This window comes from Leopardus geoffroyi, chromosome E1 (assembly GCF_018350155.1).
Source record: "Leopardus geoffroyi isolate Oge1 chromosome E1, O.geoffroyi_Oge1_pat1.0, whole genome shotgun sequence".
Taxonomy (NCBI): Eukaryota; Metazoa; Chordata; class Mammalia; order Carnivora; family Felidae; genus Leopardus; species Leopardus geoffroyi.
In genome coordinates, this window is record NC_059330.1 from 61058344 (window position 1) to 61065693 (window position 7350).

Here is a 7350-nt window from a genome sequence, read left to right on the forward strand (position 1 = left end):
AAAAAAAAAATTACTTCAAAATAGATCAGCGACCCAACTGTCAGAACTAAAACTATAAAACTCTTACAAGGGAAAACACAGGGATAAACATTCATGACCACAGATTTGGCAACAGATTCTCAGGGTTGACACCAGAAGTAAATGAGCAACAAAAGAAAAAATTTTTAAAAAAAACCAATTATGCTTATAACAAGTTAAAACTTAAAAAATTTTTTTTTGAAGTTTATTTATTTTGAGAGAAGGAACGAGCAGGGGAGGGTCAAAGAGACAGGGAGAGAGAGAATCCCAACTACTGATAGTTCAATGCAGTTTGAACTCATGTACCATGAGATCATGACCTAAGTCAAAACCAAGAGTCGGATGCTTAACTGACTGAGCCACCCAGATGCCCCAGAAATTAAAACTTTTATACATCAAAGAATATTATCAAGAATGTGAGAAGACAACCTACAGAATGGGAGAAAATACTTGCATATCATGTATTCCAAGTATATTTACACATTCCTGCAACTCAACAAAAAGACAACCCAATTTAAAAATGAGCAGATGCAGTCCTGACACCTGCTGTGGGTGAACCCTGAAGGCCTACTAAGTGTAATAAGCAGACACAGAAGGACAAATAGTGTGTGAGTCGCTCCCGTGAGCCATGAGACCCCCGGAACGGCGGACTCCCTGAGACAGTAGGTGACACAGAGGCTACCAAAGGCTGAGGGGACAGACAGGGGAAGATTCTGGTCAGGGGGAACACGTTTAGTTTGGGATAATTAGTTCTGGAGACGGAGGTGGTGGCCGCAGTGTCAATATACTCCTTGTCACTGAACAGTGCGCCAAAAGGGCTAAAATCGTAAACTGTGGTACATACGTTTTAACTGTGGAGGCTTCTGGGTGGCTCAGTCGATGGTTGAGCATCGACTCTTGATTTTGGCTCAGATCATGATCTCACGGCGTGTGGGATCGAGCCCCAGGTCGGCCTCTGTGCTGAACATGACACCTGCTTAAGATTCTCTCTCCCTCTGCTTCTCTCCCCCACTCACGTGCATTCATGCTCTTAAAAAAAAAAACAAGAAAAAAAGAAGAAAAAATTGTGCCAAGGACTAGAACATTTTCCCAAAGATACACAGACAATCAACAAGCACATGAAGAAGCTGGACGTAATGATCCCGACAGAAATGCAAACCATTTCACACCCGCTAGCATGGCTCTCACGTAGAAAATGGAAACATCAAATGCCAGCGAGTTTGTGTGGAGACACAGGAACCCTGGTGCGGTGCTGGTGGGGACGGGACAAGGTGCAGCTGCCATGGAAAAGCGGCGGCTTCTCCGGTGAGTACAGCATCCCCCTGCATGCCAGCAATGCCACTCCTGGGTCTGTGCCTGAGAAAAACGAAAGCAGGTGCCCACACAGAAACTTGTAGAGGTACGTCGCCAGCACGCGCTCCTACGAGCGAGAGGTGGAAATGACTCCAATGCCCAACAACAGAGGAGGACGGGCCTGCGTGGCCGGCACACAACGGATGTCCTGCAGCCATACAGAGGACTGAGGTTCCGACGAAGGCTGCAGCCTGGTAAAACGCTCAGACAATATGCGAAGTTTGAGGAGCGAGACAAAAGGTCCCCTGTGATGCGGTTCATAGGACAACAGGCAGACCAGAGGCATAAAACAGATTAGTGGCTCCCAAGAGACGTGGAGGAGGAGGAGACGGGAGGGAGTCCTTCGTGCGTGCAAGGTATTGTGGGTAAAGAAAGTAGAGACAGATGGCTGGCGGCCGCCTGGTGCTGTGAGGACATTGTGCCCACTCGTCCGCCTTGTCGCGGCCACCTGTGCGCCGTGGGGATTTTGCCTAACAATAAAGACGACGTGAGGACACATGACATCACTAACAAGTTCTGCCAAACGCAGAAGAAAAAAGCCTTAGGGAGGCTGGAGGAGAGCCCCTCCGAGTGGGAAGGCAGGGCACCCGCCCGGGACACCCCGCGATCTTGCCCTGGGCCACTGATCCTGTCCACCCACAGCCTCCCCCTGGGTCTTTGCAGCAGTGCCTACAACCTCCCCAAGCCAGAAACGGGGGTCTAGTGGTCAGAAGGGCACACAGCTGATACTTTCACAACCACCAACACACACAAGCCGACTCGAGGGCTGGGTGCACCGTGTGCCAGGTGAACCATGTCCCCTCACCCACGCCGGAGCCCTGCCCCCGGCGCCTGTGAACCTCTGCAGTTGGAGCCAATTTAAGATGAGGCCGTCAGGGGGGCCCTGACCCGGCGGCAGGCATCGCGGTGAGAGGAGGGACAGACGCGCACAGGGGAGACAGTCGCGCAAGAGGCGGAGGCCGGCGGGACCCACCTCCCGGCCACGGGTGGCCGGCACCACCAGCAGCTCGAGAGGGGCCTGGGGCAGCCTGCCCCGCTGACGCCCAGACTCGGACCCGCAGCCTCCCAAACCGCGAAAGGATAACCAGGCTGGCTGCACAGCCACGGGAAGCACACACTGTAAGGTGCCCGAAAAAAACCCAAGGTCGAGAGAGGAAGTCAGCGGGTGCTGCAGCCAGGGGTGGAAACGGTGGGAAGGGGGGGCGCGTAGCGGGGCGCCCGTGTGCGGACTGTGGTGGTGGCATCTGTCCAAACTCACGAAACCATGCACGCCCTCAAAAGTGGGTGCGGGCCAATCTTTACACGATTTAAAAAGCTAAGATGATCCCTCTGCGCCGCGAGATACGGCTGGCGAGCAGGCGTGCGGCAGCGGCAGCGCCAGCCTGAGCTGCTCACGGCGGGGTGTCCTCTGGGCCCTCCTCTCCCTGGAGACCCTGCGCAAGAACAAAGAGCAGCGTTTACAACGGGCATAAACTTGGAAACACGAGAGAGAAAGCAGGGGTCACAAGGTCACACACGGTGATCCCAGTTCTGAAACGTCCCCGGGACAAAGAGGCGGCCTGCGCTCGCCGGGGGCTGGGGAGGGAGCAGTGGGGACTGCCCGAGGGCACAAGGCCTCTGTTCTGGGGAGACAGGATGTTCTGGAATGGAGGTAGAGGTGATGACGGCCACAGGACAGTGGGAGTGCACTTAGCGCTGTGAATTGTATTCTAAAATGGTCAATTTTGTGTGTACTTTACCAGAAAAAAAAAAGTTTCACCTGGAAGAAGGTGGGGGGAAACACGATTGACAGTGAGCTGGAGGCCTGCACGGATCTGACCCCGTGGACGAGTCCGAGCGGTGCTGGGGCTGGAGCGCGTGCTGCCGCCTTGGGTGGCTCCCTCCGTGTCCCATCAGGGGTGGAAGGCATGCGCACCCCACCCTTGTTTCCAGGGTTTAGACGCCTTGCTGTCCACCCCTCGGCCCAGGGGGAGCTTCCTCCCTTGGTTTCCTCTGCGAGGTGGGCCCCCCAAACACCAGGCACACCGAGACCGAGGCCGTCGTGAGAGAGTGGACCTCCGGGGGCTCTGTGTCTCAGTCCCTTCGCGGCCACGGCTGCGGCAACTTGTGGCAGAGTTTGAGCAGGGCTCTGGCACCTTGTTCTGTGGACACCAAGGACGGTGCTATATTCAAACACCAACATGGCTGAAATCTCACTGGAGCTTTCCCTGCATGCCACCCCCCCCCCCCCCCAGAGCAGACCGTGGGGCTGTCCGATGTCCTCTCAAATCACGGTGTCCACCGTTTTGTGGGGTGTGATGAAGTGGTCTCCGTGAGGCGATAGCGCTTACGGCTGTCTCCGGCCAAAGGTGCCTGCGTCTCTGAGGGCCACTTGCAGAGAACTTTGAATAGTGTCTCTGGGACACGTGCACTGACTTTCAAAAGACGGCATGATGTTCAATGGGAAACAGTTACTTTAACATGGAGTAAAAGCAGACAATTCTAAGAATTAGACAAGTAACTCATTTCTGGTCTTAATTTTGAGAACAGAAGTCTTGTACTTTCTTATATTCAAATAAATGAGTTAGTCTCACTGGCACCTCGTTTCTGCTTACAGGATAAGATGGCCTAGACCATCTAATGGTAGCGAGCTCCCAGAACAGAGCAGTCTTCTGGGTGTATCCCAGCCACTGAAAGAACAGGCCATCGTCAGCATCAAAGCTGACAGCTGGACACACTGGCCCCTCTTGGAGGTATCTGGACAGGTAGGAAATGCTGTGATTCTCTGTAGCCACTTGTCTGCTTCGAAGGTCACCAAGACACCATCTGCCATGGTATCTGGACAGACTCTGGACTGTCATTATCTCCATCTGCCCTCGAGAGGCTCTGAGATAATCTGTCCTCATTGGCTCACACAGCCCAGAGGACTGAAACTCACCACCATGAAGACCTCACACGGACGCTGGGCACTTCCGCGGCTGGCCAGGATCGACTTGTGAATATGGCGTGGCAGGTGTCTGGCAGGCTCTTGGACAGAGCTTTAAAATCATCCCACCTCAAGGCTACCGCCCCCGCCCCTCAGGACCGCTTTCGCCTTGGTTAGAATCCAGTGTATGTTTAGGTTTCGGTGGCTGTTGCGTAAAGCAAACGGTTTTAAAATTAATGCCCAAACCACAAAATTACTAACCTGAAATCCACAATCCCAAAACGTGGCAAGGACGGTGCGAGAAAATTAAGTTACAGCCAAGTATCTCCTACACAGACAACTAATCTTCAAATACAAACAAGCTGAATTCAGCAGTGACTACACAGTAACTGAGTAACAGTCACGTGCGGTTTATCTCAGGATCATGATCTTGAACATTCAGAGATCAATGAGATTCACGTTGATCACTGGAACAGATGCAGAAAACCACTTGACAAAACTGCACACCCACCCGAGGTGAGCGCCTCAGGGCTCCCTGCTCTCCTGGGCCCTGCCACCTGCCACCTGCCCCCGGGGGCACTGAGCCTGCCGTACGGTTTCTGCATGATTAAGTGCTTAAAACAAAAAAAGGATCTGTGTTCCTCAGAGAAACCTAACAAGACATAGTATCTACAGGGTACCAGGTGCAGTGCCTCAGACACAACCAAAAAGTGCTAGACACACATAAGACGTGTCAATGTGACTCCTACTCAGGATTAAAAAAAAAGCGGACGTTAGAATCACCAAAGATGTCAACACATGCACAATAAGTATGCACAAGGATGTAAAAAAGTGCTCAAGGGGCGCCGGGGTGGCTCAGTTGGTTAAGCGTCTGACTCCTGGTTTCGGCTCAGTTCAACTCATGGTTTCTTGTGCTTCGTGAGATCGAGCCCCATCTCTGGGCTGACAGTGAGGGGCCTGCTTGGGAGTCCCTGTCTCCCTCTCTTTCTGCGCCTCCCCCGTTTGCTCTCTGTCAAAATAAATAAACTTTTAAAAAAATGCTCAGGTGAGCAAACAAAGGTCTCCTATGAATCAGAAACTAATTTGAGAACTGACAAATACATCTGAAATGAAAAAGACATGGTGACAGGCTTGAAAGCGGGATGGGCAGTGATAGTGTCAATGATAAGTAAGAATTAATTTGAGGAAATAATGGCTGAAATTTTCACCAATTTGATGAAAGCCATAAATTTACAGTCAGAAAGTTCAACAGGCCCCATGCATGATAAATAGAAAAACCATAGTGTAGAAACATCAGTTTTCCAAGTTGTAATTTTGTAAAGAATTATTTTAAAACCAAACAGAACACAGGAAGGACACAAGAAAAACTCAGAGCTGCTTCCCACACAAGCTGAATAGCTGAACATCATCTGCAAATAAGCAAATATGAACGACTGCGCATTCATGGTACCACTTGAGAGATACGAGCACGTTGGGGTCGGGGAGAAAATGCTGATTAAATCCTGACAGGACACGTTCTGTCCCTTAGCCACTGACAATCATTTTTGTATCTTTGTAATTCCACAAAATATTTTTATTTTAAGCTATTATTCCGGATACTTTAAAGCCCACTCGGAAGAAAAAAAGCTTAAGATCAGCAGAGCCACATAACCAGACTTTGTTCTCCATAAAGCAGTATTCTAAGTCAGCAGATAAACAGATCAATTGATAAATGGCATTAAATAGGGCAACTGCATCATTTTTCTTCCGAACCAGAACACTTTGAAGAGTGCTAAAAGGCTAAGCCAAATGAGGTACCAGGACAGTGGTGTCAGCCAGGACCAGGGTCGCCCTGTGGGTGTGAGCAACACCTAAGTGTCTGCGGTGCAGGAAGACCAGACCCTCACCTCATTACAAGCTTTGACGTCACTTTCAGTGAGTGTGAACTGTGAAAACAAAATCCGTGAAAGCGCCCAATGAAAAGCGCTTTGTTTTAATCACGAGCCAATACCAGAAACCATAAAGCAAAAAGAGAGACCTACGTAAACATTCAAGATGTGGAGACAGCGAATAAGCAAAAACCCTCGAACTGAACACCAACTAGAAAAAGTGACAAGGGGTAGTTACTGAAAAAGTCCTTACAAACAAAAAAGACAAAATACACCAGTGGAGAAACAGGCAAAGACACAAATAAGCAATTACCAAAATACTCTCAGGTGGCCAGCAAGGTGTCCAGAATGTTCAGCCTGCCCGGAGACCGGAGACCTCTCTTCTCCACTGAAGATGAACAGGTGGTGCCCGGAGCCCCGTCCTGGTGAATGTGAGGAGGCCAGTGCCGGGCACAGCCAGCGACAAAACCGCAGCAGGGACAGTGGCAAATGTAGGTGGACAAGCGTGCAAACGTGTGCACGAGGATGTGTTTCCAGAACGTTTATAATCGCAAACAAGGCCGATAAGCCAAAGTCTTCAGGCAAGCGAAGGACAGTCGTTTTGATGCTGACAACTATGAACTTCACCATAGAAGGTGGGCACTTTCCAAGAGCGGCCTCTGCAGCTGGCACCCCGGGGCACTCCCGCTTCAGCTTCAGGCTCCCCCGACCGTTCTCTCCTGTTTTACCATTGGTTTGATCGTAAGCATTTTCTGATGCATTTTGAGGACCAAAATTTTGGCCCAAGTTCCCAAAGTTTGTCATCAATGCGATGCCCGTCACAGAAAGAACCGAGGAGAGGTCGGGGGCCAAATCTTGTGAAACCGTGTCTGGCACCTGAACGACGTCCGGTCACAGGAGCCACAGAGGGCTGGTGACGTGTGGCGGCGAGAAGGGGAGTGGGCCCCAGGTACCCAGTGCCACCCTGCAGGCCCAGGGAACTCAAGGGCTCCTGAGGACGCCACACCCTAACACGACGGCCGAGCCTGCAGAGGGGGGCGGTCGAAGGGCGCTGAGGCGACTCTCCCCACCTGAGACGTTAGGAGCCCGTGGCACGGAGGGAACGAACTGTCCCCTCGGTGTCGACCTGGACACTTGGTGACCAACCAACCACTAGCTATCCAGCCCGGCCACCCAGTGGGGGCTTCTGGAGGCCCCCGGAGGGAG